Below are 16,420 nucleotides of genomic sequence, written 5' to 3' on the forward strand. Positions count from 1 at the left end.
TCTACAATAAGGGAATCCCTTTAAATGAAGTGGGTGCTGACATGGGGGTGGATCAAATACTGCGCCTGTTTCCAAGGACGACCAACAAAAATGTGAAGATACAAAATAACTCAAAATTTTTTCAGAAACAATGAAAGGTAGATTTAACCTATTCCATCCTGGTAGTAATTAGATGTGTATGGGGGAGCGGAGGCGTGAGATATGTGCAGACATGTAATGTTTGTATTATGGGACATTGTACGACTGTTACATTGTGTCAGCCACCTGTCCATGCACAGGAGATGGGAGGCAGCACTCACCTTGTACGTTCCTTCCTCGTGTTCTGTGCTGTACAATGAGGTTCTGCAGCTGCCTGGCTATTCTGTGTCCGGGATAGTGGGGGTGCATGAGGTTCTGAGGTCCGGCTCATACACACAAGATGGAGATTCTGACTCCAACCATCAAGTAACCGAGTTACTGGGGGACGTGTATCTATCTTTCCTTTCTGCTAGTGTTGCCTTGATACATTCTCATGGTTCCTCATCCCCTGTGCTTGTTTAGCTCCAGTTTGGACACTGATTTTCTCCCTCTCCTGTGAGTTTCCCAGTCTACAGTACTCATTTCCACAACCCATTTTTGTGATTTTTCTTTTTTATTTCGATAAATAAAAGAGACCTTTTTAACAAGTTTTTATTATTATTTTTTAAAGTGCGGGCAGAATGTAAAAGATGTGAGGGTAGATTTATCGTGGGACACGTCCCTCCCGGTCATACCGGATACATCATCATGTCAGCCTCTTGATGCATCCGCCAGGGGTAGTTTTGAGTAAAAACCTGCAAACAGAAGTTTGCAGGTTTTTCAAAATGACACAGACCTGGGACAAGAACGCCCACCCATTCCACCGGCTGCCGGCCCCTCTACACCCGCTCCACATGCACATGGCGTGGTGGTGGCATAGTTGCTGTTATATTGCATTGAGCAATTATTTCCCTGCTGCTATGTCAGAAGCCGTGATAAATCTCCCCCATAAGTGTAACCTGGTGACTAGCAATGGATCTGCCTGTGACCTCATGTATCTGCTCTCCTGAGCTTGGGCGATTCTTCCTTCTGCCTTTTACATTTTGTGTATGGAAACTTGTTTGGAGAGTGTGGGATTTGCAGCCTTTATGTGACCCTTCTTATCCCTTGTTGTCCCTGCATGGAGATTGTGTAGACCTTTTTTATTTTATATAGACTTAAACACATTAGCAGTTTGGGGAATGGCAGCTTTTCCTTGTTTCGCAGAAATCTATAGAAATCTATCTATTTATATACAGTATATACATAAATTTAAAACAAAATGCTAGGACAAAAACACTTTCCCAAAAGTAAAAAGCCAAAGGGAGATTAGTGAAGTATATATCTAGTATATATATGGAGAGAGGGGTCATTATTGATATACATACAGAAAGAGAGATGTATATAGCTGTATAAAGGGTTCTATCTTAAATCAAGGGCAACTTACTGCTATTACCCTTAATGTGGTCCAACAAGGACTGATAATATCACCTGAGGCTTCAAAGTTTTGACCCCAAACTTATTACCCCAGCCACCTGCCCACCAAGCAATCTGGCAAATCTGGCATAGACCACATTAAACACGTTGTCTGAGAGTAGGGAAAAAAATAGCGAGGTTGCCGGGTGAGTTCTTTAAAAATGATCAACTAGTACTTACCTGTTCTGGAGCTCCCGGTGTCCTGCGCGGCGCTCCCTCCGTGCTTAGTCAGCTTCCGGCCCAGTGCACGGTGTGGTCCTAGGTCTTCTGTATAGGAGGTCTGCAGAGAGCAGCAAATTCTGTAATAAAGTACTATGTATATGCTCATAGCTGCCATAACACTGGGCCTGTAACCTTTCACATTGCACTGACACCACTTATAACCCAATCTGCTAAAAAGTGTAGACGGCGGTGGAAAGTCCCCGTTGGAGGCAGATGGTCCTGATAATATCACAGATCAGTTCCCAAGTCACCAAACTCAGGTCATGTGCACGTAATAACACTGGTGTAATGTTGTGACAAGGAGGTTGGATAATTTAGATTTATATACTGAGTAAGATGCTGACGGGTTGTCCACAGCATTTATTATAAACTCAAAAAAGTTTGGATATCCTGCCATAAATAACCAAATCTCAGATGTGTACAAAGAACGAGCGGTACCTAAATAAACAACCCTGGCTTAGGATAACCCACCAATGCTGAGTTATCCTGACTCTGATCCCCCGGAGCTTATATATACAGGACCCCTCAGTGCCATCCTGGAGATCGGGAAGCAGAGTATCCAGGCTGATATCATTACCCCATCAGACAACTAGAAGGAGTGATGTAAGTGATGGATCACAAAACCTTCCATAGAGCGCACAAAGCCCGAGACATTGGTGATTGCCGCTAGCTGTGGCAGATCAAGACCACCAGGGGCAGCACCTGCAGCCAGTCCAGGCCTGGGGTCGTAAGTGGAGAAGAAGAGGTTGGCAAATTTGACCAAAACAAGGTTAGCCAGGAGCTTGACCAGGAGCAGACCCTAAATTTAGGAAACAACATAAAAATATTACGACTCCAGCCTTTGGAAAACCAGTCAGGGGGTCAACTGTTACAGGCGATAAAACTGCACCAAAACCATGGAGGCTCGAAACATCTATGAAGAGACTGAGCTGCTTCTAGCTTCCTGTTTCCCCTCCCCCACTCTCTCTCTCTATTTCGCTAGCTTTTATACCCTCTGTTTGCCGGGCCGCTATTTCTTTGCATATTTACTTTGAGACTGATGTTTTATGCATATTATGTTTGTCATGCTATGCCTTGGAGGCGAATATGTCCTTTCAACACCTTGTTCTTGTTTCTATATACGGTACATTTAAAAATAATAAAAACCCTACATCATTTATAGAAAAAACAAAACACAAGCTCCAGGCTAGAGAAATAATTCGCCCCATTCATGGCCATTGTAAGTATCCAGAAACAAATCCCTCAACGTGAGGTCCAGCCGGGTAGGACTTGTAACTCTCAGCTTGTGGGGTAGATGAGAAACGTCCACAGTCGAAAGGGATAGGTGCGGGATAGGTGCGGGATAGGCAAGGGATAGGTGCAGGATAGGAGCGGGATAGGTGTGGGATAGGTGCGGGATAGGAGCGGGATAGGCAAGGGATAGGCAAGGGATAGGTGCAGGATAGGGAGCGGCTCATGGGCATCACTTGGCGGGTACAAACTTCTGCACCTGCTGTAAGAACACGTTACAGAACATGAGGGAGTAAAATCTACTCCCTCCACTAAGTCATCAGCAGGAAGACGGAAAACCACAATCACTGCAATAATCTCAACGCCTCAGTACAAGACCATCGTGATAAGTATGAAATACGTGTGCACCACATAAGATTTTTGATGATTGGCGTGCTACTCCCTGGTGACACCACATAGCAGTAGCGAAGCGCGTTCCCTCTTGACCGGTCACGTCTTACACGTCATGTATTACATTGTTGCTGTTGCACGTTTCTTCTACTTTAGAACATCTCATTGATGTTCACACGTTAGCACTTTGGCTCAGTTTAGAAACATAGGGGTGTGACACGGCCCAATGGCATATACATTTCTATGGAAACACATGTGATCAGTAACCAGCACCCAGTGTCTTGTATTATTTACATGCAAGACATCCGCTGGGCAGAACAATCTGACTCAAAATGGACCCTTAAATCCAAAAGTGTTCCGAAAAACGTAAGAGGTAAGAACAGGGAATAGAACAGCCCATGGCCACCCATCAGGTGAAGCCTCATGTATTGGTGGGATGCAGAATGTAAACCCTGAGGGCGCGTTCACACGTTCCGCTAGCGCCGCATTCATAACGCACAGGGGGCGGAGTTTTGGGCGATCGCATATGCCTTTCCAGAGAAACGCATGCGATTGGGTTATTAATCGCATGCGTTTCTCGGGAAACGCATATGCGATCGGCCCGAGCCCCGCCCACTGTGCGCTAGCGTCGCGTTATGAACGCGACGATAGCGGAACGTGTGAACGCGCCCTGTGGAACGGACCAAGGAAACCGCTCTGTCCTAAGAAACCTATGACACAGCAGTGATTCCCTTAACAATACAATAATTGATCGAGGAAACATGGAGATACCAGAGGAGGTGGATAAGACGAGACAGAGCAGGTTCCTTCACCCAAAGGTGAGACCAGGATGGTTTGGAACGGGAGCTCCTAGAACAGGCCACCTCCTTTGACACCTTCTTGAGAGCCACCTCCGGGTCCTCTCATACTGAAGATTACAATCAAAAAGGAGAAGAACGAGATGAAAATCGGTGAAAAAAACTAAACAAAAAATCTGTTCTAATTCAGGTGGTCACCTTTTTACTGGGGTACCACAGTGAGAGTATCTGTAGCACACACACTGGAGTCCTCTGTGATCTGGCAGAGGACTGGCAATGCAAGGCACATTGGGAGCCGCCACAAATGGAGCGCTCCTGGTGGCACTTACAGGCACTGTAGTAACGGCAGTGACCCCCAGTGAAAAACCAGCAGGCACCGATTCGGCTGTGTGCGGCAAACGCAGAGGAAGAGACGAAAGGAAAGGACCACTGCGTCATCATGAAGTACAGACACACATCCGGAGCCTTCGAATCCTAACCAATCTCAGGGTGTAAGGCCGGACACCTCTGAAACCCCTTATCATAGCGCCGCCATGTACGCACTTAGCAAAGTGTCCAGTGTTGGGCGGTTGTCCGGGGCCCAAGCTCTCAAGGGGGCCCATAGCCACTGGAACCACCCACTAAATTTTATACTAAGAAGAACCTTCCTTCTTTATCTGTTCCTGCTCTCAATACACCAGAGTAATTTCTGGACATTTGAAGGTTCTGAAAAGGTTCTGAAACCTCAAAATAAAAGCAGCAGAAGGGACACGTCCTCCATCCCCTAAGAAGCTGATTCTAGTACCATATATGTATGAAGTGCTTCCAGATAATATTCCTACACCCCAGGGTCCAGGGCAGTATTAATCCGCCTGTGCTTATTTGGGAGACTGACTGTAAACACAAGCCAAAAACTGAAAAGGTCTGCAACCAATAATAGAAAGTCTTGGCACCGACAACTCCTTGTCAATTGTCACAGACATCTGTGAAAATCAGGGCTCCAAATATACACACAATAATTCTTGCATATTTTTTTCCATGGTCTCCTGATGAGAGGTGAGAGCCATAAGGAGAAACACTGCAGAAGAGAGTAACCCGGAAGCCAGGGGCCGGGGGCTATGAAGTCGATAACAGCCCCTCCGCCCCTCTATAGATGGTGCCCAACAAAGTCCGGACTGCAGACAACATATCATTATCAGAGGAGGCGGAGGGGACGCCCCAAGAACGCAGCCGGGCAGAGCCGCCCTCTGAGCGACACAACAAGACATTTGTTGTACTAATTGTGTTCCCCCATTAGGCATTTCTTACTGCGCTGTGACTGCACATATTACAGACCACAAAAGACATATCACTGCCTGCAGGAAAGCCAGGACCACAAACGCACCAGAATAGACTAAAAAAATGATCAAAAAGGTGAAATTAATCATATTTCTAGATCAAGCTAATTAAAGGGCCAGACCACCCATGCAGGCGGCTTATAATGTGTTATGCAGCCCGTCATAGAGACACAGCGACAGTACAAGTATATCTGACCTGGAGAATCCACGCAGCCTCAGTGTAATGCTACAATGGAGGGAACCTGTCAGATATACTCTGACATAACCAGGGACCAAAGTGTGATTGGGTCCACTTATTATCTCAGAACCCTGATGGCCAGTAGAGGCACTGAAACCCATTAACCACAATAAAACATAACTGTTAATAAAGTTATCTGATAATTGTGACTTAAAGGGGTTGTCCACTTTCTGCAAGTAATTGATATTGTTTGTGTATATTTTTCAATATACTTTCAATCGATTCCTCCAAGTTCTAGATCTCTGTATACTATCATTCTAGAGGAAGCTTCATTTACATCATGTGGAGAAAAACTGGTCCCTTGTCATGTGATGTCACACAGGTGCACGGCTTGTTATATCCCTGGTCATGTGATGTCACACAGGTGCACGGCTCGTTATATCCCTGGTCATGTGATGTCACACAGGTGCACGGCTCGTTATATATCCCTGGTCATGTGATGTCACACAGGTGCACGGCTCGTTATATCCCCGGTCATGTGATGTCACACAGGTGCACGGCTCGTTATATACCTGGTCATGTGATGTCCCACAGGTGCACGGCTCGTTATATATCCCTGGTCATGTGATGTCCCACAGGTGCACGGCTCGTTATATCCCCGGTCATGTGATGTCACACAGGTGAACGGCTCGTTATATCCCTGGTCATGTGATGTCACACAGGTGCACGGCTCGTTATATATCCCTGGTCATGTGATGTCACACAGGTGCACGGCTCGTTATATCCCTGGTCATGTGATGTCACACAGGTGCACGGCTCGTTATATCCCTGGTCATGTGATGTCACACAGGTGCACGGCTCATATATCCCTGGTCATGGGATGTCACACAGGTGCACGGCTCATATATCCCCGGTCATGGGATGTCACACAGGTGCACGGCTCATTATATATCCCTGGTCATGTGATGTCACACAGGTGCACGGTCATTATATATCCCTGGTCATGTGATGTCACACAGGTGCACGGCTCGTTATATCCCGGGTCATGTGATGTCACACAGGTGCACGGCTCGTTATATCCCTGGTCATGTGATGTCACACAGGTGCATGGCTCGTTATATCCCTGGTCATGAGATGTCACACAGGTGCACAGCTCGTTATATCCCTGGTCATGTGATGTCACATAGGTGCAAGGCTCGTTATATCCCGGGTCATGTGATGTCACACAGGTGCACGGGTCGTTATATCCCTGGCCATGTTATGTCACACAAGTGCACGCAGGGTCGGACTGGCCCACAATATAGGGGGATATAAGAGAGGTCCACAATTTTAGGGGTAAGGGAGAGACAATGCCACAATATGAGGGGGAGATGAGAGGGGCCACGATATGAGGGGGAGATGAGAGGTCACAATATGAGGGGGAGATGAGAGGACACAATATGAGGGGGAGATGAGAGGGGCCACAATATGAGGGGGAGATGAGAGGGGCCACAATATGAGGGGGAGGTGAGAGGACACAATATGAGGGGGAGATGAGAGGGGCCACGATATGAGGGGGAGGTGAGAGGAGGCCACAATATGAGGGGGAGATGAGAGGTCACAATATGAGGGGGAGATGAGAGGCCACAATATGAGGAGGAAATGAGAGGCCACAATATGAGGAGGAGATGAGAGGACACAATATGAGGGGGAGATGAGAGGCCACAATATGAGGAGGAGATGAGAGGACACAATATGAGGGGGAGATGAGAGGGGCCACGATATGAGGGGGAGGTGAGAGGAGGCCACAATATGAGGGGGAGATGAGAGGCCACAATATGAGAAGGAGATGAGAGGCCACAATATGAGGAGGAGATGAGAGGCCACAATATGAGGGGGAGGTGAGAGGACACAATATGAGGGGAGATGAGAGGCCACTATATGAGGGGGAGATGAGAGGCCACAATATGAGGGGGAGATGAGAGGCCACAATATGAGGAGGAGTTGAGAGGCCACAATATGAGGGGGAGGTGAGAGGACACAATATGAGGGGGAGATGAGAGGCCACAATATGAGGGGAGATGAGAGGCCACAATATGAGGAGGAGATGAGAGGCCACAATATGAGGAGGAGATGAGAGGACACAATATGAGGGGGAGATGAGAGGTCACAATATGAGGAGGAGATGAGGGGACACAATATGAGGGGGAGATGAGAGGTCACAATATGAGGAGGAGATGAGAGGACACAATATGAGGGGAGATGAGGGGACACAATATGAGGAGGAGATGAGAGGACACAATATGAGGAGGAGATGAGAGGACACAATATGAGGGGAGATGAGGGGACACACTATGAGGAGGAGATGAGAGGACACAATATGAGGGGGAGATGAGAGGTCACAATATGAGGAGGAGATGAGAGCACACAATATGAGGGGAGATGAGGGGACACAATATGAGGGGGAGATGAGAGGTCACAATATGAGGGGGAGATGAGAGGTCACAATATGAGGGGGAGATGAGAGGCCACAATATGAGGGGAGATGAGGGGACACAATATGAGGGGGAGATGAGAGGTCACAATATGAGGAGGAGATGAGAGGACACAATATGAGGGGGAGATGAGAGGCCACAATATGAGGAGGAGCTGAGAGGCAACAATATGAGGGGAGATGAGGGGACACAATATGAGGGGGAGATGAGAGGTCACAATATGAGGAGGAGATGAGAGGACACAATATGAGGGGGAGATGAGAGGTCACAATATGAGGGGAAGATGAGAGGCCACAATATGAGGGGAGATGAGGGGACACAATATGAGGGGGAGATGAGAGGCCACAATATGAGGGGACACAATATGAGGGGAGATGAGAGGCCACAATATGAGGGGAGATGAGGGGACACAATATGAGGGGGAGATGAGGGGACACAATATGAGGGGGAGATGAGAGGCCACAATATGAGGAGGAGATGAGAGGACACAATATGAGGGGAGATGAGAAGGGCCACAATATGAGGGGGAGATGAGAGGCCACAATATGAGGAGGAGATGAGAGGGGGCACAATATGAGGAGGAGATGAGAGGACACAATATGAGGGGAGATGGGAGGCCACAATATGAGGGGGAGATGAGGGACAACAGTTTGAGGAGGAAATGAGAGGACATTATATGAGGGGGAGATGAAGTTTTTGGGACACTGACCAACTAAACAATGGTCCTAGAAAAGTTATCTGCATCGTAGACGGTTACAATTGGAGACGTTGTAGATTTATGATTACAAAAACTGCCCCCTAAAGGGATAAACGAAGGCTACACTTTTACCACCTTTTTATGATGGTGTCAAATACCAACAGGGAAATAAAGTTGGAGCACCGTGGCTCAGTGGTTAGCATTACAGCCTTGCAGCACGGTGGCCCAGTGGTTAGCATTACAGCCTTGCAGCGCTGGGGACCTGGGTTCAAGTCCCAGGGTCAACATCTGCAAAGAATTTGTCTGTCCTCTCCGTGTTTGCGTGGAGAAAAAGGACATTATCACTATGAGGGCACTGGGGAGACCAGTACTGGGAGGGCTGAGGTTGGGCGATTACTTTGTCTTCTTCTGTCCTGTGGCCTCTGGGCCATGTGACGGCAATGTTGTGTCATCAAACAATTCTATATAGGAGGAAATATTAATTATTCATATGAATATGGTATGTACACTGTAATAGCTCCATAATCTAATTATCAGCTCTCTTCTTGCACCGCTAAGTGTATCTCCCTACTCCGGTATGTAAGTGTGATATTGATCACAGTAAATGCATCAGTAAGCATATGCAAATATGTCACCCAGTGTCACCTATAGTTCTAATATTCGAGTCTATTCATACTGATATTGAGCTACTACAGTAGTTGACAGGGGATTAGGAGCACGACCGGGTGTGCACTACGGACCACAAATCACCACTCGCCATTGTGCGGTGCTGGTCTCGTTCATGGTACACGTGCCTGACCACACTGTGACCGTGCACTATAGGGGAGCTGCCAGCTGGTCACAATAGCTCAGAGTCCCCCAAATACTGCTGTGTGCATGAGAAATTATACTGAGACGACATACATGATCATTTACACGGGGGAGATATTGGTCTACTTGAGCATATACCTCTCACCCTGCGCTCACATGTGGCGTTTGTATTTGGAAACGCAATACAACAGCCGAGGAAATTTACCTAATTACATTACTGTTAACATTTGCATTTACAAGATGCAATGTTAATGTAATGTACCCTCTATGGGTGTAATGAACGCTTTCTACTGGGTCCCCATCCGCGATTACAGCAGGATGCCCTATTAGCACGTTGGGGCACATTTACTTACCCGGTCCCCAGAGTTCACACAAAGTGCATTGTCCGTGTATAATGCGCTGTGCGGGGAGTCACTAAGATCCTGCGCCCGATATTCTGCATGTGTCACTTCCCCGCTCAGGTCCCCCGGAGTTCACCTTCTTCTTCCTGGTGCATGTAAGTGCATTGTCCGTGTATAATGCGCTGTGCGGGGAGTCACTAAGATCCTGCACCCGATATCCTGCATGTGTCGCTTCCCCGCTCAGGTCCCCGGAGGTCACCTTCTTCTTCCTGGTGCATGTAAGTGCATTGTCCGTGTATAATGCGCTGTGCAGGGAGTCACTAAGATCGTGCGCCCGATATCCTGCATGTGTCGCTTCCCCGCTCAGGTCCCTGGAGTTCACCTTCTTCTTCCTGGTGCATGTAAGTGCATTGTCCATGTATAATGCGATGTGCGGAGAGTCACTAAGATCGTGCACCCGATATCCTGCATGTGTCGCTTCCCCGCTCAGGTCCCTGGAGTTCACCTTCTTCTTCCTGGTGCATGTAAGTGCATTGTCCGTGTATAATGCGCTGTGCGGGGAGTCACTAAGATCCTGCGCCCGATATCCTGCATGTGTCGCTTCCCCGCTCAGGTCCCCGGAGTTCACCTTCTTCTTCCTGGTGCATGTAAGTGCATTGTCCGTGTATAATGCGCTGTGCAGGGAGTCACTAAGATCCTGCACCCGATATCCTGCATGTGTCGCTTCCCCGCTCAGGTCCGACAGAGTTCACCATCTTTTTATGTGGTGCATCTAAGTGCTTGGGCTTGCAACACAATTTGAAAGTTAAATCCCGCGCTTGGTCCGAATCATTCAGACTATACGGCGGGCCGCCCCCAGATTTGTGTTGCATGGAAGCAGCGCAGATGCACCACAAAAAGGGTCGCGTGCCCCAAAATCCTAGCGCAGACACTTCTTAAATACCTGTGCAAGACGTCTTAACATTAAAGAACGGGCTCAGTCTGAAAAAAATGGCGGCACAAAGCCTTAGTAAATAAGCCCCGTTATTGCCAGGACAAGAATGAGGTTATTCTTGTTGATATTACAGAATCTGCTTGCAAAAATGAAGATAAGAAAACTTCCTGTTCTGCAATGTTTATATCTGCTTCAAAATACCTAAAACCTGCAGCTTCATAGTGAGGTCCAGTATTAGATGGACGTGGCTGTCCACTGGTTCTGTGTGGTATCACAGCGCTATAGACAGATGTGGCCAGTGGGGTAATTGTAGCTGACGGGCCCCAGTGCCAGGCCCTGATTATAATGTATGGATTATAGTACTAGACTTCTCATATGGGAATGTGACACCTTATGGGCCCCCTAAGCCTCTGGGGCCCAGTTGCACCCCCTCCGATTACACCCCAGGGTGTGGCACATTGTCCGGTAGAAGGCCGAGTCCTTCTCCTGTAGACAAACTCTTCAGTTTACCAGTTATACAACCCGAATATAACAATTCAGGGTGTGTGTCACATGACCTGCAATTAAGTAATTAACGAAACAGATGTCACATATCTGACACTTCACACCTCCGGATCGCTGAATATTTCACACCAGGAGGTCTATAAAAAGAGACATTGTAGAACTGAGCTTTATCGGCTCGTCAGATGGGGGGCAATCATCAGTGACCGGGGAGTGCAGGCAGCCATCACAAACCCACGTCCCCGCCCACAGTACTGCATGCCCCGCCCATAACAAAACATGCTAATTTCATCAAATTATTGGGCAATTTTGACTTCCCAGGTTATTATTGATCAATTACTCCATTTAATATCCCGTTATGGTCAACATTCCCAGTATAAAGAATGCTGCCACCTATTTACAGTGTAATAATGCCGCCATCCACCCCCATCATAATTAATGCCGTCATCACAGCACACAATGTTATTGCCCCACTTTAACTAACTCTGCCAGACGTGAGATTATAATGTGTCATCCTTATTAATTATCAGATTAATATGGCCATATTTATTAGGCAGGGAGCCATCAAAGTCACCTACGGAGCTAGAAGTCCCTGGCACTCGGGGTGCGTTCACACGGTCAGTTTTTCAGATGCAGTTTTTGACTTCCAAACCAGGAGTGGAGTGAAAAAAAGAGGAGGAGCAGCTTCTCTCCATGATATGTTTCCACCCATTGGGATTGACACCCGCTTTTGACTACAAAAACGGCATCTGAAAAACTGAACGCGTGGACTCACTCTGAAAGTACGATTACAATTGGAGACCATGATCCCATGGGGCGGCAGGGACTCCTGGCATCACACACGTGCCCTTTGAAGTAAATGAGAATTAGGACTACAGCTGCTATACTGCGGACAGAAGTGTAACCATCTGACTGATGGGGTGCCAGGTGTTGGACCCCCACCGATCACAGGATAAATGATAATGAGATAAACCTATAGTTTGGTAGTTTGGCCAGTTGTCCACGAGCGAGTGCGGTCAGAGAAAGACGACCTGTGGAGAAACTGACTGGACCGGGCTCAGCATGTTGGTTCAGTCCATTGACATAGGGCGGTATTTATCATGCAGCAGCGCACAATAGCCCTGACGACCCTCCGGCGCAGCCGGATCCATCAAGAGGCTTTGGGCTCTAGTGTGCCAGTGCGGGACAGGACCGCCTCCTTGCCGACCCTCTACCCCTCCAGCCACGCCCCTCCACGCACTCCCTGGCGTAGAGGTGAAAATAATGGCAAGTGCTAACAATAACATTTGCAATTATTTCAGGGCCACATTTGTGGCGTAGAAGAAATTGCTCCAGCACACAGAGGTCCAGATATATGAAAACTGGTGCAATCTCCCTCCGTGCAGAGTCCTCACTCATGTGCAGATAATCCAATTGTGTTGCAGGCTCTTAAATCCGTAAATCCGCTCTGTTTTCAGGATGGGACACAGTTACACCTTGTTTTTCTTGGTACTTTCCTTCATGATGCAGAATTGTGGTGCAGCTCAGTAATAAATGTGGCACAAATTCAGACTCAGCACCAGCACTCCCCTTTGGGTGCACAGTTTTCTAAAGTGTCTGACAAAAAGCATCTGTGACATAAAGTGGCACAAACACTTGATAAATACATGTGCAAGCTCCACATATTCTGGTGCAAACAGTGATGCATCTGGGCCAGAGTGTTTTTCTCTCACACCCGCTTGTGGGCAGCCGGCCTAAGTGGGGATTGTAGGCGGCGGGAGAGTGTGTGACTAACCTTCTCTTATGTCAGGATTGTATTCCACTATTAGTGATTGCACTTCTGGCATCATCGGTGGAATATGAGAAGAGCTCAGCACATTTGCTTATGATTGTGCTGGGAGATGCTGAGGGGGGACTGGGCTGAGGCTGAGAAATACCATTGTACATACAGCACATGCACATTACATGTAGCCCTGTGTCTGATGCTGAATGATAAATGCTGGCGAGTCATACAACAAATAGTAGTTGGTCTAGTTCACTGCGCCAAATTTTAGGTCGCAATTTTAGGTTTTTGGAGTACTTATGTTGTGTGTATGTTGTATGTTGCACATGTTATTTATGTTGTGTGTATGTTGTATGTTGCACATTTTATGTTGTGTATATGTTGTATGTTACACATGTTCTTTATGTTGTGTATATGTTGTATGTTACACATGTTCTTTATGTTGTGTGTATGTTGTATGTTGCACATGTTCTTTATGTTGTGTATGTTGTATGTTACACATGTTCTTTATGTTGTGTATGTTGTATGTTGCACACGTTCTTTATGTTGTGTATATGTTGTATGATGCACCTGCTCTTTATGTTGTGTATATGTTGTATGTTACACACGCTCTTTATGTTGTGTAAATGTTGTATGTTACACATGTTCTTTATGTTGTGTATATGTTGTATGTTGCACATGTTCTTTATGTTGTGTATATGTTGTATGTTACACATGTTCTTTATGTTGTGTATAGGTTGTATGATGCACATGTTCTTTATGTTGTGTATAGGTTGTAAGTTACACATGTTCTTTATGTTGTGTGTATTTTGTATGTTACACATGTTCTTTATGTTGTGTGTATGTTGTATGTTACACATGTTCTTTATGTTGTGTATGTTGTATGTTACACATGTTCTTTATGTTGTGTATATGTAGTATGATGCACCTGCTCTTTATGTTGTGTGTATTTTGTATGTTGCACATGTTCTTTATGTTGTGTATAGGTTGTATGTTACACATGTTCTTTATGTTGTGTATATGTTGTATGTTGCACATGTTCTTTATGTTGTGTGTATTTTGTATGTTGCACATGTTCTTTATGTTGTGTATAGGTTGTATGTTACACATGTTCTTTATGTTGTGTATGTTGTATGTTACACATGTTCTTTATGTTGTGTATAGGTTGTATGTTGCACATGTTCTTTATGTTGTGTATAGGTTGTATGTTGCACATGTTCTTTATGTTGTGTATATGTTGTATGTTGCACACGCTCTTTATGTTGTGTATATGTTGTATGTTGCACATGTTCTTTATGTTGTGTGTATGTTGTATGTTACACATGTTCTTTATGTTGTGTATGTTGTATGTTGCACACGTTCTTTATGTTGTGTATATGTTGTATGATGCACATGCTCTTTATGTTGTGTATAGGTTGTATGTTACACACGCTCTTTATGTTGTGTATATGTTGTATGTTGCACATGTTCTTTATGTTGTGTGTATGTTGTATGTTACACATGTTCTTTATGTTGTGTATGTTGTATGTTGCACATGTTCTTTATGTTGTGTATATGTTGTATGATGCACATGTTCTTTATGTTGTGTATAGGTTGTATGTTACACACGCTCTTTATGTTGTGTATATGTTGTATGATGCACATGTTCTTTATGTTGTGTGTATGTTGTATGTTACACATGTTCTTTATGTTGTGTATATGTTGTATGATGCACATGCTCTTTATGTTGTGTATATGTTGTATGATGCACATGCTCTTTATGTTGTGTATGTTGTATGTTACACATGTTCTTTATGTTGTGTATAGGTTGTATGTTACACACGCTCTTTATGTTGTGTATATGTTGTAAGTTGCACATGTTCTTTATGTTGTGTATATGTTGTATGTTGCACATGTTCTTTATGTTGTGTGTATGTTGTATGATACACATGTTCTTTATGTTGTGTATATGTTGTATGTTGCACCTGCTCTTTATGTTGTGTATATGTTGTATGTTGCACATGTTCTTTATGTTGTGTGTATGTTGTATGTTACACATGTTCTTTATGTTGTGTATATGTTGTATGATGCACATGCTCTTTATGTTGTGTGTATGTTGTATGTTACACATGTTCTTTATGTTGTGTATAGGTTGTATGATGCACATGTTCTTTATGTTGTGTATAGGTTGTATGTTGCACATGTTATTTATGTTGTGTGTATGTTGTATGTTGCACATGTTCTTTATGTTGTGTGTATGTTGTATGTTGCACATGTTCTTTAGGTTGTGTATATGTTGTATGTTGCACATGTTCTTTATGTTTTGTATAGGTTGTATGATGCACATGTTTTTTATGTTGTGTATATGTTGTATGTTGCACATGTTCTTTATGTTGTGTATAGGTTGTATGTTGCACATGTTCTTTATGTCGTGTATGTTGTATGTTGCACATGTTCTTTAGGTTGTGTATATGTTGTATGTTGCACATGTTCTTTATGTTGTGTATATGTTGTATGTTGCACATGTTCTTTATGTTGTGTATAGGTTGTATGTTGCACGTGTTCATTATGTTATGTGTATGTTGTATGTTGCACATGCTCTTTATGTTGTGTTAATGTTGTATGTTGCACATGTTCTTTATGTTGTGTATAGGTTGTATGTTGCACATGTTCATTATGTTATGTGTATGTTGTATGTTGCACATGCTCTTTATGTTGTGTATATGTTGTATGTTGCACATGTTCTTTATGTTGTGTATAGGTTGTATGTTGCACATGTTCATTATGTTGTGTGTATGTTGTATGTTGCACATGCTCTTTATGTTGTGTGTATGTTGTATGATGCACAAGTTCTTTATGTTGTGTATAGGTTGTATGATGCACATGTTCTTTATGTTGTGTATAGGTTGTATGTTGCACATGTTCTTTATGTTGTGTGCATGTTGTATGATGCACATGTTCTTTATGTTGTGTATAGGTTGTATGTTACACACGCTCTTTATGTTGTGTATATGTTGTATGTTGCACATGTTATTTATGTTGTGTATATGTTGTATGATGCACATGCTCTTTATGTTGTGTATATGTTGTATGATGCACATGTTCTTTATGTTGTGTATAGGTTGTATGTTGCACATGTTCTTTATGTTGTGTATAGGTTGTATGATGCACATGTTCTTTATGTTGTGTATATGTTGTATGTTGCACATGTTCTTTATGTTGTGTATATGCTGTACTATACACTTGTTCATTATGTTGTGTATATGTTGTATGTTAC

The 16,420-nt window shown here is 44.7% G+C and overlaps 1 long non-coding RNA gene across 1 annotated transcript in view; it reads right to left on the bottom strand.

Annotated features, from left to right (window-relative positions):
- Positions 1 to 696: 696 nt before the first annotated feature.
- Positions 697 to 16,420, bottom strand: part of LOC140077881 (uncharacterized) — a 65,265-nt gene continuing 49,541 nt past the window's right edge. The window contains exons 2-3 of the long non-coding RNA XR_011849847.1: positions 1,693 to 1,792; positions 697 to 812 (exon numbers count right to left, since the gene is read on the bottom strand). This is a non-coding gene — a long non-coding RNA (uncharacterized lncRNA). The remainder of the gene's footprint in view (positions 813 to 1,692; positions 1,793 to 16,420) is intronic.

The sequence above is a fragment of the Engystomops pustulosus genome, chromosome 9, assembly GCF_040894005.1.
Source record: "Engystomops pustulosus chromosome 9, aEngPut4.maternal, whole genome shotgun sequence".
In the NCBI taxonomy this organism is placed as follows: Eukaryota; Metazoa; Chordata; class Amphibia; order Anura; family Leptodactylidae; genus Engystomops; species Engystomops pustulosus.